The sequence below is a fragment of the Bos grunniens genome, chromosome 14 (assembly GCF_055505025.1).
Source record: "Bos grunniens cultivar Pamir isolate PY7600 chromosome 14, Bosgru_T2T1.0, whole genome shotgun sequence".
NCBI lineage: Eukaryota > Metazoa > Chordata > Mammalia > Artiodactyla > Bovidae > Bos > Bos grunniens.
The window spans coordinates 72,695,598-72,714,428 of NC_141178.1; the positions used below are offsets into that span (position 1 = coordinate 72,695,598).

The 18,831-nt window shown below is 46.8% G+C and overlaps 1 protein-coding gene across 9 annotated transcripts in view; it reads right to left on the minus strand.

Moving 5' to 3' along the window:
* LOC147359668 (uncharacterized) overlaps window positions 1–18,831 on the minus strand; it is a 587,603-nt gene that overhangs the window by 515,721 nt on the left and 53,051 nt on the right. For 4 of the 9 annotated variants that reach the window (XR_015140278.1, XR_015140281.1, XR_015140291.1 and 1 more), the window contains one exon: window positions 7,508–7,646. The exons of 4 other annotated variants lie outside the window; for them this stretch is intronic. The gene's annotated coding sequence lies outside the window, so the exon portion shown is untranslated. Of the gene's footprint in view, window positions 1–7,507; window positions 7,647–11,705; window positions 11,817–18,831 lie in introns of all 9 variants that reach the window. One more of the 9 variants, XR_015140276.1, reaches the window with a different exon arrangement.

An 18,831-nucleotide genomic window follows, 5' to 3' on the forward strand; every position in this document is an offset into this window, starting at 1 on the left:
ATTGATTTGAGTTCCCAAAATACGAACATGCGCCACTTACCGAAGGGTCATTGAGTTGCACTTCTGATTCTTTTTTTTAACTGAAGGCCTTTCGACTTTAAGGGTTGTATATTCCTTCCCTAAAAAGAGCTGCCTGCAAAGAATATGGACATTCATAACACAACTCGGGGCTTGAGGTTTTCACATGCTCTCACACTACATTCCAGAGACAGCTTTCTCCTGAAGCTGACCTAAAGTTGTTTGGTCACTTGATCATGTCCAGGAATTCGGAGAATTGCCACGACTGGGAGAATTAGCTGCAGTGTCGCAGAGCAGGGCAGACCCATCACGTGAGCGTCACTTTCAACTTGGAACGGGTCTCAAGTATCTGCCTCCCAAGGGGTGTTTCAGATGACTGGGAGCTGGCCTAGTGGTGGGCCGCTCCCAAAGAAGCAGAAGAAAATCCAGGGGGCTGGGGTCCTTCGACACCCCAGGCCCGAGACCGACCATCCCAGAAAACAATGGCCTTCTAATGCTCCACTGAGCCGAGCCTTGACTTCAAGTTTGTGATGAACAAAAATATCAAGCTTCAATCTGCCTTCATCTTGAAACACAAGAAAGCATTTGCTTTTCAACCACATCAGGACTCTCCTACCAAAACCTGGGGCTTTTCCATCCTCTCCATGCCACATACACGAGGATCACAGGGTTTCCCATTTGTGTGTCAGAACCTCTAAATGCTTACTGGGTGCCAACCACTGTGAAAGTGTTAGCGTTAGTTGCTCAGTCGTGTCTGACTCTTTGCAACCCCATGAACTGCAGCCTGCCAGGCTCCTCTGTCCATGGGATTCTCAAGGCAAGAATACTGGAGTGGGTTGCCATTTCCTTCTACAGGGGATCTTCCTAGCCCAGGGATCGAACCCAGGTCTCCTGCACTGCAGGCAGATTCTTTACCATCTGAGCCACCAGGGAACCAGGCAGAAAGACCTCCAAATCACTGGTGACTATTGAGGATTCAGCCTCCGTTTTGTTGGTTCTGGGGCCATTTCGGGTTCCCAAGTCAATCACTGCAAGGTTTTACAGGCGTTACTTTCGGAAAGTCTTCCTGACGTCAGAAGGTGTCATCACCCTTCATTCCCGCCCCAGGCAGCCCCACCGTCCTCCTGGTTTCCAAACTCCCCCTGAGAAGGTGCCTCAGAAGGTGCGTGAGAAGTCAGTCTCAGGCTCTTTCCCATGAAACAGAACCCCTGACATCACAAAGGGACTGTTGTCTAGCTTCCATCCTTCCAGCTGAAGTTTAAGCCCTGCTCTTCCTAAGGAAAAGAACATGCCTGTCCCCTACTTCACGTTGCCCTCACAGTTACAATATGTGCTTACATCTGGTGCTGTAAAACATGATTACATTTTTCCTAAAACCTTAGGGCTTGAACAGACTTCGAAATTTTATCTTTTCCTTCCTCCTGGCTTCAACAGGACCCCCTAAATCAACAAAACCTGGAAACACTCTGAGATCTGCAGGAAGAGCATCATTAACCTCACCTCACATCCTTGGGACACTCAGCAGCATGACTGATCTGAAGTGCGTTAAGGAAAGAAGGAGGCAGGAAGAGACTGAGGAAGCCTTCCCAAACAGCCCTTTTCCGTGGCATCGGTGCAGTGCTGCTCACTACAAGCTGTAGACACCAGAAAGACACGTGGGAGTACGGACACAGCATCTTCCTATACGCATGAAATTTCATTTGTCTGACATTTTCTGCACTGTGCTCAAGATATAGAGGAAGGTAGGTCAGTTAGGTGGTGCAGAGGTCAAGAATCCGCCTGCCGCTGCAGGAGACCCGGATTCGATCCCTGGGTCGGGAAGATCCCCTGGAGAAGGAAATGGCAACCCATTCCAGTATTCTTGCCCGGAGAATCCCATGGGCAGAGGAGCCTGTCGGGCTACAGTCCATGGGGTCGCAAAGAGTCGGACACGCCTGAACTCACACACTACTGCTACCATCACTACTACTGCCAGCCCCCGCAGCCACTCAGGCCAAATCAGATCCAGTCACCACCTCTGTAACAGACTGACACTGAGCGCCCTCTGTGGGCAAAGCAGAGCTTTGCAAGCCAGATCGCTAAGGACGGGCCCACGTTCTCTGAGGTTCCTTCTATTCATGTTCTGCCATAGACTGTCTACAAAGCAAGCCTGAGGGTGAGTCCCAGCCCTGCTCTGCCACCCACCAGCTGAGTGACCAGGGACAAATCACCCCCATGCCTTGAATCCAGGTGTCCTCATCTCCACAACAGGGTTAATAGTGTGTGATAGTGGGTTGAACAGTGGCTCCCCTCTCAAAAGATATGTCCACATCCTGACTTCCAACACCTATTAATGGGAGCCTAACTGAAAAAGAAGTCTTTGTAGATGTAATTAAGTTAGCTATCTTGAAATCACCCTGGATGATCCACCAATAAGTGTCTTTGTAAGAGACGCTGGGAAGAGATGGAGAAAAGAGATGTCTGTATGAAGACAAAGGTGGAGAAGGAAGTTATCCAGCCACAAGCCAAGGGACGCCCAGGGTCTTCATAACCTGAAAGAGGAGAAGTTTCTCCCCAGAGCCTTCCAGGAGAGCACAGCCTTACCAATGCCCTGGATTTCAGATTCTGGCCAGCAGACCTCTGAGAGATTAAATTTCTAGAGTTTTTCTCAAGCCACTAAGTTTGTGGTCATTTTTTCAAGCAGCCCTAGGAAATCAATTAGTTCCTATTTCATGGACTGTTCAGCTTGAAACCCATCCCAGGGTACATGCTTCATGGTATCCCTGGTGGGATTCTTGTCCTGTGTTCAGGGTCGACTTCAGTCTCTTTTCATTCTGTGGATAACCCCCAGACACCACTCACCCGACAAAAGAGCAAGAATAGAGGTCTTAGTGTTTCATTGGGAAAGAGTAAATTTACCTATTTCATCTGGATATTATTCAAAATGCAAGCCAACTCATTGGCAAAGACCTTGATGCTGAGAAAGATTGAAGGCAGGAGGAGAAGGGGACGACAGAGGAAGAGATGGCTGGATGGCATCACCAACTCAATGGACATGAGTTTGAGCAAGCTCCGGAGTGAGGGACAGGGAGTGAAGGACAGGGAGGCCTGGCATGCTGCAGTCCATGGGGTCACAGAGACTCAGACACAACTAAGCAACTGAACAACAACAAATCCCCCACACATCCAGATACAGTTATAATTCAAAAAGACACATGCACGCCTGTGTTCACAGCAGCACTATTTACAATAACCCAGATATGGAAACAATCTAAATGCCCATCGACAGATGAATAAAGAAGATTCAGTGCATATTAATATATACAGATATGCAGATGATATCACTCTAATGGCAGAAAGTGAAGAGGAACTAAAGAGCCTCTTGATGAGGGTGAAAGAGAGTGGAAAACACTGGCTTAAATTTCAACATTCAAAACACAAAAACCATGGCATCTGGTCCCATCACTTCATGGCAAATAGATGGATAAAACTTGGAAACAGTGACAGATTTTCTTTTCTTGGGCTCCAAAATCACTGTGGATGATTACTGCAGCCAGGAAATTAAAAGGTGCTTGCTCCTTGGAAGAAAAGCTATGACAAACCTGGACAGCATATAAAAAAGCCAAGACATCACTTTGCTGACAAATGTTTACATAGTCAAGGCTATCGTGTTTACAGTAGTCATGGACCATAAAGAAGGCTGAGTGCCAAAAATTGGCGCTTTCGAACCGTGGTGCTGGAGAAGACTCTTGAAAGTCCCTTGGACTGCAAGAAGATCAAGCCAGTCTATCCTAAAGGAAATCAACCCTGAATATTCGTTGGAAGGACTGATGCTGAAGCTGGAGCTCCAATAGTTTGGCCACCTGATGTGAAGAGCCGACTCACTGGAAAAGACCCTGATGCTGGGAAAGATTGAAGGCAGGAGCAGAAGGGGGTGACAGAGGACGAGCTAGGTAGATAGCATCACTGACTCAACGGACATGCATTTGAGCAAACTCCAGGAGATAGTGAAGGACGGGGAAGCCTGGTGTGGTACAATCCATGGAGTTGTAAAGACTCAGACACTACTCAGCGACCGAACAACAACAACAATATATACAATGGAGTAATAATCAGCCCCCAAAAATAATAAAATAATGCCATTTGCAGGAACGTGGCTGGACCTAGAGATTGGCATATTGGCAAACTACGTGAAGTCATAAAGAAAGAGACAAACACCATATGATATCACTTATGTGTGGAATCTGAAATATGACACAAGTGAACGTATCTATAAAACAGAAACAGACCCGCAGACATAAAGAACAGACTCGGACTTGCCAAGCGGAAGGGAGGGTGGGGAAGAGAAGGGCTGGGCGTTTGGGATTAGCAGATGCAAACTATTACATCTAAGACAGATAAGCAGCAAGGCCCTACTGGGTAGCACAGGGAACTATACTCAACATCAATATCCTGTGATAAACCATCATGGAAAAGCATGTGTGAAAGAGTACGTGTCTAACTGAGTCATTTTGCTATACAGCCGAAATTAACACAGCACTGTAAACACCAACAATACTTAATAAAAAATTTTAAGTAAAAAAAAAAAAATTTTAAATATCAATAATAGCCCAAATTTTTGTTCAAAGGAATCGGAATGAGACCCAAAGAATGTACTTTGAAAACACCTCCCATATGATTCTAACACCAAAAAAAAAACATGACTGACGTCCAGCCAGTTAACTAACCAGCATCCTTTCTATTCAGTTTGTGACTGGGTCATCATGGGTAAATATTTTGACCCCTGTCCCTGTACGCAAGCACTGCTCCGCCAGCTCTGTTGACAGGGAGCATCACCGAAGCGGCCCGGGAGACCTAGAAGAGACAGCTGAGAGTGACTAGCCCGTGGAGTTTCCATCTTGTCTGGGGAAGCCAGTTTTACACATATGCACCTTGGGTACACGCCACGCAGTAGCTCTGAAGGGCAGGAAAGAGCTTCTCTTTTTACCTGACTTACAAACTTGGAATATGTATACAATTCCTTTTTGTTAAAAAAAAAACTTTAAAGCATTCTGATTTTTTTTTTTTTTAAGATGTTTAAACCACTGACATGACACATTTATTTTTTAGGCAGGAAAGTGAGATCCAGACAACTTGAGTGATGCAACCTGGATCACACTTTGTCCAGGGTCCGTCTGCGCCAGCCGCCACAGCCCCAGCCACCCAGCTCCACGGCTGAGGCCTTGGAGAGCTGTCATCACGGGCCCTGGTGCTTCTGTTTTGGGTGCAGGAGCCCCCACACCCCTCCGAGGCACATGCCTGGGATGGCAAAGAAGCCATCAGCCCCTCCTCTGGGGGCAAGCCTGGTCTTCACGTGCCCCCGGGCAGCCCAGGCTCCCGCCCATCCCAGGCTCCTGGCCATGGTTGCCAGAGGTGGTTGTTTCCCTGACTGAAGAATCTTTCCACAGATGAGACCTTCTTTTCTGCTGTAGCTTTTCCTTCCTTAGAGCCCACCCCCAGGCCTTATCTCAGGTGAGGCCACGTCCAGGGCACAGGCCGTTACAATGTTTCCTGGAACAGAGTTGCAAGGCTCCTGTTTTCACAGAGGAGAAAAAGAGAAGGAGGCATCCAACGATCAGTGAGCTGGTTCTGAGAACAGGCCCTTATCTGCTCTGGCCCAGCTCTGGACCCAGGGCCAGGCGTCAGCCTCACAGCTGGTGACAGGGGCAGCCAGCAGAGTCCACAGCCAGGGAGGGAGCATGCACTGTGCCAAGCTAGAGATGCAACAAAATACAAGTCGTGAGAGAAGGGGGACTGTGAAGCTCCAGCTGTGCCAGCAGGGCAAGGTACCGCCATGGAAAGGCAATGAGGTGCTGGAAAATCCAAGCCCCACACGAGGCTCCTGGAACACAGGAGGCTCTGGATTGCTCGGCAAACTGTAGTCAAGTGGAGGGTCTCCCCCCAGGACACCCCACTGCAGTGAGGAGGTTACTTATTGTTTAGTCACCTAAGTCATGTCTGACTCTTTGCAACCCCATGGACTATAGCCCATGAGGCTCCTCGTGGATGGGATTTCCACAGGATTTCCCATGTCCATGGGATTTCCCAGGTGAGAACACTGGAAAGGGTTGCAGTTTCCTTCTCCAGGGGATCTTCCCAACCCAGGGATCAAACCCGTGTCTCCTACTGGGCAGGCAGATTCTTTACCACTGAGCCACGAGCTAAGAAAGGGAGGATGCTAGGTGTGTTCAAAAAGCTAAGGGTCCATAAGTTTCCAATAGTAATTCCAAGCAAGTAGTGAGGAAAGGTGGTACAAATTACTACATGGTCTACATGGTCAATAACTAACCAGATAAGCATTAGAATCAATAATTACTAGGGTCCAGGGGGAAGTTCAGGCAGGAAGGACTGGCAAGATTTGGCTCAATAATATCTATTATTGATTAAGCACTGAATACCTGCCAGAGTTTGAGGATTTCACTTCCAAGAACTCTACCAGGTCTGTGTAAACACCTCCACCTCCCTGTCTTGGCTATTGTAAACAGTGCTGCTGTGAACATTGGGTTTTCCCATCAACAGATGACTCATTTTATATATACATATATACACACATATATATGTATAGTAATATATACAGTAGAATATTACTCAGCCATGATAAAGAATGAAATATTACCATCTGCAGCAACACTGATGAACTGAAAAGAATATCACACTAAGTGAAATAAGTCAGACAGAAAAAAACATATAATGTCACTCATATGGGGGGGTGCAAAAAAGCATACATATGAATCTATACCTCAAACTGAACCAACTCACAGACATAGAAAACAAATGTATGGTTACCAAAGGGGGAAGCAGGGAGGGAAAAGTTATGAGTATGGGATTAACAAACTATACACAAAATAGATAAGCAACAAGAGTTTACTGCATAGCACAGGGAACCATATTCAACATTTTATAATAACATAATGGAAAATAATCTGAAAAAAATGTATATACATATAACTGAGTCACTTTCCTGTACTCCTAAAACTAACACAATATCATAAATCAATTAAATATATGATATATGTTTGTATCCACTTCAGAGAACAGGGGACTGAAACCCAGAGGCCCAGTGATGTCCTGAGAAACTCAGCTGCAGAACCAGAGTGGCAGAGAGGGTCTATCTGGGTCAAGGCCCTTCCCCGAGTTTCCTCGGCTTCAAATGATAAGGAGGATTTGGATATGGGCAAAAGGAAGGAGTGGTCATTCCAGGCTGGTGAAAGGAGCTTTTGAAAACAGAAGTAGTAAAGTAAAAACACACACACAAGGCCATTAACAGAGATAGATTTCATTGGGATGGAGATTTCTAGAATGAATAATATTGATGGAGTACTTGCTGTACCAAGTGAAGTTCTAAGAGCTTCATCATCAATAAAACATATCATCTCATTTAACCCTCACAACAACCCTGTGAGGAATGAAGTGTGATGATTCCCAGTATATGGACGATGCTATAGGGGCACAGAGACGTTAAGTAACTCACCCAAGACCACCCAGCTGGTAAGTGGGAGACGTAGGATTTGAACACCGTCTAGATGGAAAGTCCATGCTCCCCATCACCCTGTTATACTTGAAAGAGTTCCGTCTTGGCATCCCAGAGTGACCAGCACCAAGGATGGCACCTGGAGAGACAAAGCATGTATTACCGGCTTGTTGGATGAACTGACCGCTGTAAGTTCTCTCTTTGGTGCCAACATTTTGCTTCTTCAATCCAGCCTTCATGCTGCCTCTAGAGGTGTAATGCTAAATTGTTTCCTTCAAAAATGCAATCCTTGTCCTCCTTTGAGGCAGGTCTGTTCTCCCAGCTCTGCCCTCCACCCTGGCTCAGAGGCAGAGCCGCTCATTTGAACCCTCCTTCCGCTACATCTGTATGAAGCTCAAAAGCCATCTTGCCCACGGGTGCTTTGGCATCCTTACCATGACAGTCCCCTCCCACGCCGCTTGGCTGGTCCCCCCCCCCCCGCCCTGCACTCCTGAGTGTCCCCTCCATTACACTGTCTACTCTTTGAAGAGCTGTCATGGCCTTCCTTGTGTCCTTAATAAATGGTGGTGCATGTACGCATAAAAAAAATGCGTGAATTGATGGATGGGTTGGTCTATGAATGAATAACTGTGCACAGAGATGACAGGAGGGAAAGATGAAGGATTGGGATGCAGGGCTTATGTGGTACCCTGTGCAGAGTGGGAAAAGGGTGGATTCTATGTCAGAGGCTCCAAAGGCTACACAGAGCTTTATCTGACTTGCCGGCTAATCTAAGAAAAGTCACGTCCCACCTCATGGACACTTTTTCCTTGTGAACACATGTATACCTGTGGCGGATTCATTTTGATATTTGGCAAAACTAATACAATTATGTAAAGTTTAAAAATAAAATAAAATTTTAAAAAAAAAGAAAAAAATGTTTTGAAAGACTAGAATTCTGCATTCTCCAGTTCTGTGAATGAAAAGTTCACTTTCAGACAAACTCATTAACAGATGTTTTGCGCCTTCACTCAAGAAAAACAGCCACTCTGCTCCGCCCGTGTCTTATCTGAAGCCACCCTTCTTCACTTCATCTCCACCGGGAGGATTGCTATCTCACCCAGGACCTCCTCTGGGTGTTTGTGAACAAAGGCCAGGGTCTTATCTGGTCACTCTCTCATGCCCCATCCTTGGAAAATATGAATGGATGCGCAGGGGCCTCTCATGGTCTTTCCATCCCAGGAAAGGCGAGTAAGGCAGCCTTGGCTTTCTCAGAAAGATTGTGCAATTTCTTGCTGCTATCGGAGCTGACAAGGAGGCAACTCTGGGCCCCGGACCCTCCAGCTAAGTTCAGCTTCAGGTCAAGTCAGGGGCCCCCAGCAGCTCGGGGGCATAGGATCCACAAGGAAGACATTCCAGGATGTGGCCAGAAGCAACAACAGTTCCCAGCTGTTCCCAGCCGCGTCCTGCCAGCGAAGGAGTTTGCAGTGGGGGTCTTCACACAGATGCGGCAGAAGGAGGGGTCAAATGAGCGGCTGTGCCCTGGGCCAGGGTGGAGGGCAGGCAGGGGAGAACAGACCTGGCTTTGTTATTGGCAGCTCCTGCACATCACCCTGAGGCCCTCTGCGGAGCCCTCCCTCTCTCTGGTTCCCGGGGGGACCCCGACATCAGTTGTTCTGATGCCCTGTCCTTGGGAAATGACTCCAAAATCTTCGCTTCCAGCTCGCCTGAGCCTGGGAGCCTGACTCCACAATGCATTTTGGAGCCCATGCTTTGAAACTCTCTTAATAAAAGATAGGTCTAGAACTGCCCTCCCTCGAGTGGAATTGAACCAACACCTACTTTAGAGTGAATCTTGCTTGTAACCCTCACCTAGCCCCCCTTCTCAATCTTTGGCCAGCTCCTTCTCAGCCTTCAGGTCTCACCTCTGACATCCCCACCTCAGAGACGCCTGCCTTGGGACTTCCCTGGTGGTCCAGTGGTTAGGACCCCGCACTCTCAATGCAGGGGCCCAATGCCTCTCAGTGCAGAGGTTCGACCCCTGGTCAGGGAACTGGATCCTGACTGCCATAACTAAGACCCAGTGATGTTGAATAAATAAGTATACAAATATTTTAGAGAGGGATGTCTGTCTTGCCCACTCTCCAAAACCTACTCATGCCCCTCCTCCTTCCCAACACATTCATCCATTTTTCCTGTTTTTTTTTCCTTCTTGGAACTCAAATTGCATTTGTGCACGTGTATCTGTGTAATGATTATACCCCATGAGTACTTTCGTCTCAGGACAGGGAAGGATATGTTGGCTTTTCATCCTTATCTATCAAAAAACCTACACGTTGCCTGGTACACAGTAAGTGATCGATAAATCGTTGACCAAATGAATAGAATCATGAATTCATTAACATAGAATAGTATTATAATCAAAGTCCGAAAAGAAAACTTTTTAAGAGCTATAAAGCCTTTAATATCTATATCTTAACTGTTTGCTTTTATGTAAAAGGATTATGGAGATGAAGAAGGCAGTTATATGTCTTCATGGAGTTCGTAGGTGACTGGGGGACCAGACATGTGATTTGTAGATTACAACAGTGAGTCTCATTAAATCCTCATAAGTGGCCGTAAGCGTTAAGATCCACATTTAACCAGAGGGGCTCTGAGGTTCAGAGACACCAAGTTCTTGGCTCAAACCACAGAGCGTATGAGTTATCAGAGCTGGAACCTAGATCTCCTGAATCTCAGCACAGAAGGTTTTCTACTTCCAGTCCTCTTGCCCTCAACTTGGATGGCTTATTAATTCTTGCACTTGAGAGCAGATGGAGCCAGAGTTCTGGGAGCCCACATCATGTGCCAAGAGTGCTTCTGATAAGACCGGGATATGGTCTTGCTTCTGGACCTGCTCCTCTGCTCCCCTCTGCAAGCCAGGGACTGGGTCAGCCTGAGCAGGAGGCTTGGGGGAGTGCTGTCATCCCTCAATTATGCAGCTGATACCCCTCTAATGGCAGAAAATGAAGAGGAACTAAAAAGCCTCTTGATGAGGGTGAAAGGGGAGAGTAAAAAAGCTAGCTTAAAACTCAATATTCAAAAAACTAAGGTCATGGCATCCTGTCCCATCACTTCATGGCAAACAGAAGGGGCAAAGGTGGAAGCAGTGACAGATTTTACTTTCCTGGGCTCCAAAATCACTGCGGACGGTGACCTCAGCCAGGAAATTCAAAGATGCTTGCTCCTTGAAAGAAAAGCTTTGACAAACCTAGACAGAGTATTAAAAAGCAGAGACAAGACTTTGTCGACAAAGGTCCATACAGTCAAAGCTTTGGTTTTTCACAGCCTTCCCGGCTCTAGGAGTTTTTACCAGGTTTGTGCTCAAGAGACTCCCTTGGGTGCCAGCAACTACAGAGGATGTAAACCATTAGCAAATGACGGCTCCATCTGCTCCGCTTGGTTCTCTGGACGTCAGGAAGGAAAGATTGCTCTGACTTAGAAAGTGCTCCCTCCACACCAAGGAAACCAGAGTTGAAAGAGACATGTGTACCCCAATGTTCATCGCAGCACTGTTTACAATAGCCAGGACATGGAAGCAACCTAGATGTCCATCAGCAGATGAATGGATAAGAAAGCTGTGGTACATATACACAATGGAGTATTACTCAGCCATTAAAAAGAATACATTTGAATCAGTTCTAATGAGGTGGATAAAACTGGTGTCTATTATACAGAGCGAAGTAAGCCAGAAGGAAAAACACCAATACAGTATATTAACACATACATATGGAATTCAGAAAGATGGTAATGATGACCCTATAGGCAAGACAGCAAAAGAGACATAGATATAAGGAACAGACGTTTGGACTCTGTGGGAGAAGGCAAGGGTGGGATGGTTTGAGAGAATAGCATTGAAACATGTATATTATCATATGTGAAATAGATGACCAGTCCATGTTGGATGCATGAGACAGGGCACTCAAAGCTGGTGCACTGGGATGACCCTGAGGGATGGGATGAGGAGGGAGGTGGGAGGGGGGTTCAGGATCGGGGACACATGTACACCTGTGGCTGATTCATGTCAATGTATGGCAAAAACCACCACAATATTGTAAAGCAATTAGCCTCCAATTTAAATAAATAAATAAATTTTTAAAGAAAGAAAGGAAGTGCTCCCTCCAGAGGTGAGTCAAGGAGCACAATTCCTTCACTGGGAAGTGCAAGGTTTCAGACTCACCCCAAAGTGACTAGCTGGTGGTCCAGTAGCTAAGACTCCATGCTCCCAATGCAGAGGCCCCAGGTTTGATCCCCGGTCAGGGAACTAGATCCCACATGCCAGAACTAAGACCTGGTGCAGCCAGATAAAGAAGTAAATATCAGATCAGATCAGATCAGTCACTCAGTCGTGTCCAACTCTTTGCGACCCCGTGAATCGCAGCATGCCAGGCCTCCCTGTCCATCACCAACTCCTGGAGTTCACTCAGACTCACGTCCATCGAGTCAGTGATGCCATCCAGCCATCTCATCCTCTGTCGTCCCCTTCTCCTCCTGCCTCCAATCCCTCCCAGCATCAGAGTCTTTTCCAATGAGTCAACTCTTCGCATGAGGTGGCCAAAGTACTGGAGTTTCAGCTTTAGCATCATTCCTTCCAAAGAAATCCCAGGGCTGATCTCCTTCAGAATTGACTGGTTGGATCTCCTTGCAGTCCAAGGGACTCTCAAGAGTCTTCTCCAACACCACAGTTCAAAAGCATCAATTCTTCAGTGCTCAGCCTTCTTCACAGTCCAATTCTCACATCCATACATGACCACAGGAAAAACCATAGCCTTGACTAGACGAACCTTTGTTGACAAAGTAATGTCTCTGCTTTTGAATATGCTATCTAGGTTGGTCATAACTTTCCTTCCAAGGAGTAAGCGTCTTTTAATTTCATGGCTGCAGTCATCATCTGCAGTGATTTTGGAGCCCCCAAAAATAAAGTCTGACACTGTTTCCAGTGTTTTCCCATCTATTTCCCATGAAGTGATGGGACCAGATGCCATGATCTTTGTTTTCTGAATGTTGAGCTTTAAGCCAACTTTTTCACTCTCGTCTTTCACTTTCATCAAGAGGCTTTTATATTAAAAGAAAAAAAAATAGTGACTCTGACACCAACTATGTCACTTGGGGCCAGTTACTCCAATTTTTTGAACTTCATATTTCTAATATAAAACATTGATCCTCGTGGTTATTGTGAAGACTAAGACAAATCATACAACTCTGTGACTTAAGTGTTCATTCTGTGATGGTGCTCACCACCTTCACCCCTGGTTTCTAAACCTTTATTTCCTTCCCTACTTCCTAGTCCATGTCTTGTTTGGTCTTGATCTCCTTTTGCTATTTTCTGACTGTTCCTCGTACAATCCAGGTCCTTCAGGTTCTAACCATCTCTTCCGGGAAGGAAGTTCCACTGCTCAATGGTCGGCATGCAGAAGACCCCAAAAGAAAGAGCAGTTCTGTTTTCCTGAGAGCCAAGGAAAGTGGCACAGAGGAGGTGATTATGATGTAATCACTGAGTGTATAAAGTTACCAGGTGGAGGAATGTACAAGGGCCCTTGGAGCCTGGCGTGGCTGGCACGTCCCAGTGCCTGTCATGAAGCTGAACCTTGGAGCTGGGCCAGGGCGGCAGAGGAAGCAGAGAGTGACCAGGTCTCATGGAGCCCTGTGAAAGCCCTGGATGTCACCCTAAACCTTTGAAGACCATCCTGAGGCTCCGGGTGGGTTTTGAACATGGGAGAGACATGATCACATCTGTTTTAGCTCCAACCCACACTAGAAATGGGAAGAGTAGATGGGAGAGAAACAAAACTAAAGAGTTAGAGACCAGCTGGGAGGTTTTCCAGGCTTCCCTGGTGGCTCAGACGGTAAAGAGCCACAGTGCAGGAGACTCAGGTTCAATCCCTGGGTCGGGAAGATCCCCTGGAGAAGCAAATGGCCACCCACTCCAGTACTCTTGCCTGGAGAATCCCATGGACAAAGGAGCTTGGCAGGCTACAGTCCATGGGGGTCTCAAAGATCAGACACAACTAAGCGACTAACACTTTCACTTCTTAGGAGGTTTTCCAGGTGAACACAGGCAAGATACAAAAGGGGCTCCAGTTAGAGCAAACAGGGATGAAGACAGAGAATGGATCAAGGGACATGCCTAAAATACAACTCACGGGATCTGGTCATCGCTTGACTGGGGAAGCAATGGAAAGACAGCATAAGCATCAGGTTCTAGCCTGCGAGCCAGGTTTCTGGTGTCAGCATTAACAAAAATTTGGGGGCAAGAGAGGCACACCCCAGACAGGGTGAGATGAGATTAGTTTGTGACATGCAATATTGGAGTTTCCTCTGGAACATACAGCTGAATCCCAAAGAGATTCTAGAAAATGGATCTGGAGTGAAACCAAGACGTCTGGACTGCGTTATAGTCCACGGGGCATTTGTCATAAAGGTGATTGATAACCTTTAGGGGACTAGATGAGGCTTCCCTGAGAGCTCTTTTAATGAAGAATCTGCCTGCAATGCAGGAGACCTGGGTTCGATTCCTGGGTTGGGAAGATCCCCTGGAGAAGGGAAAGGCTACCCACTCCAGTATTCTAGCCTGGAGAATTCCATGGACCATATAGATGAGTTCACCATGGATAGAGTTCCTATTTAAAAAAAAAAAAAATTCTGAAATACCAGCATTTCAGAGGCATTTGGAGAAGGAGAAACACGCTAGGAAAACATGAAGGAATGGACAGAAATTAGGAGGAGGAGGAAAGGCTGAGAGGGGCTGGTGAGGGTGAGTGGAGGAGAGAAGCAGCCATACAGAGGTTACACAAATGCACACCTAGGCTACAACTCACACAACTGTGCACCAAATACTTCAATTTTGCCCTAGAATGATTGAAAAACTAAAATCAGTGAAATACAACTACTGAAAAAAACAAAATCAATAAAAATTGGAAAAAAAAAAAAAAGTGTCTACTAACCACAAAGGAAACCCATCTTGACATTTTGGCACATTTCTTTTTTTTTTTTTTTTTCTTCTTATGCATTTCTTTGACATAGGATTCCCAGGTGGCACAGTGGTAAAGAATCCCCTTACAGTTCAGGAGATGCGGGTTTGATCCCTGGGTCAGGAAGATCCCCTGGAGGAGGAAAGGCAACCCACTCCAGTATTCTTGGCTGGAGAATCCCATGGACAGAGGAGCCTGGCGGGCTAGTCCACAGAGTTGCAGAGTCGGACACGGCTGAGTGCACGCACATACATTCTGTTTGTGCAATTAACAAGTCCACGTGTAATCTTTCCTAATTTACATTACATTGCTTAAAAAATTACATGTGTTACGTAAATAAAGTGCTGCTGACACAGGGAGGAAGGACGGAAGGACTAAGGAAGCGAAGAGGGAGGGAGAGAAAAGGGACCATTGGTACTGACCATGATACGCTGATCAACAGCATCACAGGGAAACACAGAAGATGCCTGAGAAGACGATATGATTTCTTTCTAATTCATTTTAAATCCTACCTAAAGCTTAGAAGTATACGTCCTTTTAGAAAGCTCCCTCCCCAATTTTCAAAGAAGGGGGTGGGGGGGGGGTGGGCGGGAAGGCTTATTATTTTTCCGGAAAGGAAGGAAGCGGCAGTTTCAAGCCACGCGTTTCAACTCCCCGTGCGTGCAGTAACATCGCCATCTGCTGGACATGGATGACATCGCCACAGAGCATAACTCGGAGCCCAGACCTTCCGCGTACCCAGGAGTGGATTCCTTCCACCCCTTCCCCCGTTAAACACTCTAGCACCCCCATGGTCACAAAGAAGTAAGCATCAGACAGTACCAGGGAGTAACGGGGAGAACCCCACTGAATGCAAGAGACGCTGGATGTGATTTAAGACACGGCCAAAAGGCAAGTGGATAGGTTGATTTGGAAAATTCAGACTCCCACATCCCAAGCCAGGTATGCTGGCTGGCGTGGTGAGACTCCAGAACTCCGAACAAGATCATGGCTTTGCCACCAACGGAGAAGCCCTCGGGGTTCACATCACAGCAGCACTCTCAGTAGTGTGGGGTTAGCCAAAAATTGCGTTTGGGATTGTCTGTAACAGCGTTTTAAAAAAAAAACAACCTGAAGGAACCTTTTGGCCAACCCAATAATTAAGTTGATTGCTTTGCCTCCAGTCACCAGCTCCCTTCCTCAATTTCTTAGTAAGTTCTAGACTCAGAGTTATGAAAGAAGTATGATTAATTAGCCTCCTCAGACTTCATTGGTTCACAGAGAATATCTTTGCAACAAAGGATGCTTGGCCCAGCAAAGCCTATCGTGGAAGACAACGGGGTCCTCAAGAGCCCACTGGGAGAAGTGATTTGAAGTGAGGGATCTCTCCTTACCCCCTCCTGTGACCCTCACATATGAGACCACCTGTCTGCTCACACACGATGAAGCCCTGTGCCATCACCACACGTGAGCCTCTGGTTGTAGCTCAGAGACGGGACAAGTCCTAGTCTCTCTTCAGGTAGATGACCCGCCAAGAGCCCCAATACATGAGGCTGGGAGGTTCTCAAAAAACAAACAAAAATGAGCTTAGAGCTCAACTCCTAGGACTTAAATGGACTTAAATGAGCACCGAGATTAAAACGTTTCTTGGGCTCAGACTGCAGCCTAGAAGACAGATGTGAGCCTGACTGCTGTGAGCAGCAAGGGAGGAGGGTGGGAGAGAAGCAAGCAGCTGGCAAAGTCAGGGATGAGGAAGAGAAGAGACCGGGGGACCCTGGGTGCCCACCAAGTCCGCAGTGCAGACCCATGAGCCTGACCACGACCTCATCCTCCGGGGAACTTTATACAAGGCTCTCTACTCACTGCAGTGCTTCGACAATAGAAACTTCTGGCAAAAAGGAAAATATAGCATTACCTGCTTACTGGCAAGGTAAGTGAAAACACAGTTAATTTAATTCTTAGAAGGGACACTTGGTCTTTCTGCCATGTCTTATTCCTCTTCTCTTGCTTAATGACATCATGCAGAGAGGCAATCAAGTCATGGGCGTTTGGATGTGTTACGCTTTCGTTCACAGAGGATGTTTATTTAGTGCCTACCTTGGCCGGGAACCATACAGACATACATGGGGGATACGACATTCAGTACAGCAGACTCAGGCGCTATCCTCCTGGAGCTCACAGCCATGGGAGGCTCTGGGACGAGACGGCAGGGCTCTGGTCCACCGCTTCCTACCTGTGTGATCTGGGGTGGGTTGCTAAACCTCTCTGCGTCGTAATTGTCCTCATCTGGAAAATGCAGGTCATAATAGTATGGACCTCCTAAGGCTGGTGAGCATTAAGTGAGGTTGCAGCTAAGAGTTTAAAGCTGGGCCAGAGAACACGGACAGCATCTGATGAAAGTGCTAGTCGCTCAGTCGTGTCCGACTCTTTGCGACCCCATGGACTGCAGCCCGCCAGGCTCCTCCATCCATGGCATTCTCCAGGCTAGAATACTGGAGTGGGTTGTCACTCCCTTCTCCAGGGAATCTTCCCAACCCAGGGATCCAACCTGGTGCTCCTGCATTACAGGCAAATTCTTTACCATCTGAGCCACCAGGGAAGCCCAAGCAATCAATAAAAAAAGGCAATTATTATCACATAACAAGTCCTAAGGGTCTTCATTCTAATGTAATAACTGTACTGAACAGTGCAGATGACAGGGTTTAAAAGAGAGGCAATTACCCTGAGATCGCACTGACTTAAAACCTTACTCAGATATCATGGTAAGCAGAATGATGGTCCCAAAGATATCCATGACCTCAGCACTGGAACTTGTAACTTTATGTGGCAAAAGAGACTCTGAAGATGTGACTCAGTTAAGGATCCTGAGGAGAGGAGATCACCCTGGATTATTCAGGCGGGTCCACTCTCACATAGGCCCTTTTAAAAGGAAGGCATGTGGGTTGGATGCAGAAATAGAAGAAAGTGGGCTTCCCTGCCGGCTCAGTGGTAAAGAGTCTTCCTGCCAGTGCAGGAGACACTGGTTCAATCCGTGATCCAGGAAGGTCCTACATGCCACGGAGCCACTAAGCCCATGCACCACACCACTGAGCCTGTGCTCTAGAGTCAAGGGGCACAACTACTGAAGACCACGTGTGCCCTAGAGTCCCTGCTCTGCAACAAGAGAAGCCACCGCAATGAGAAGCCTGCACATCGCAACTAGAAAATAGCCCACGCAGCAACAAAGACCCAGCACAGCCAAAAACAAATAAATAAAATTACTTTTTAAAAAAGAGAGAAATAGAAGAAGGTGGTATGATGATTGGAACACGAGGGAGAAACGGGGACGGGATGCGATTCCTTGGCCACAAGTCAAGGCATGCGGGAAGCCGCTAGAAGCTGGAAAAGTAAGGAAGTCTTCAGAAGGAAGAGAAGTGTGCTGACACTTGATTTCAGCCACTTAAGATTCATTTCCGACTTGTGACCTCCAGAACAATAAGAGAACAAATTTATGATCTTATTCGCCACTAAGTGTGTGGCAATTTTTCTCAGCAACAATAGAAAACTGACACATATTTGAATAAGATCACCAGTTTATTTCCTTACCACGAGTACTTGTTGAAACACAGCACCACAGGGCAGACGAAGCACTGGACTCGGGTTGGAACCCTGTTTCTGTGCATTACTGGATGTCTTCGGATAAGTTTCTTAACCTAGCTGAGCCTCGTCGTTCCATCACCAAGATAAACATGACTAGTTCCAGTTTGGGTTGTAAACATATACAGGAGGGCACTCAACAGTTCCATCAGTCTTTCCATTAAAAATACAGAGCCCTCTCGCCTTCCCCCCAGAAGCTGGTAATTTAGAGGCTTCCGCTTAGCTCAACCCAGTGCTCTGTGACAAGCTAGAGGGCTGGGATGGGGTGGAAGGGAGGCTCGAGAGGGCAGGCACATATGTACGCTTCGGGCTGATTCGAGTTGCTGTACGGCAGAAACGAACACAACATTGTAAAGCAATTATCCTCCAGTTAAAAATAATTTTTTTAAAAAAAGCTCTAGCTTCTCTGCACTTTAATTAAGGATATTCATTTGAACGCAGGCCACTGTCCATTTCTGAGTACTCAACTTCTCATTGCTCCTAGAGGTTGAGACTGACAACCTAGATAACGTGTGTTTGCCACAGATAGTATTTTGGTCTCTGTTACCCTAGTCTGCAGATAACCTGAGCCCTACCCAGCGCCGCTCTCCATCCCTGCTGGTGAGAGTCAGACCCCCTGCTGATAGTCTGTCCTCTGCTCTGTGGCATCTTGTCTCAGCACACCAATTCACCACCTTATTTTGGAGTGGCTAGAGAAACATCATCAGAATCTTCACGTGC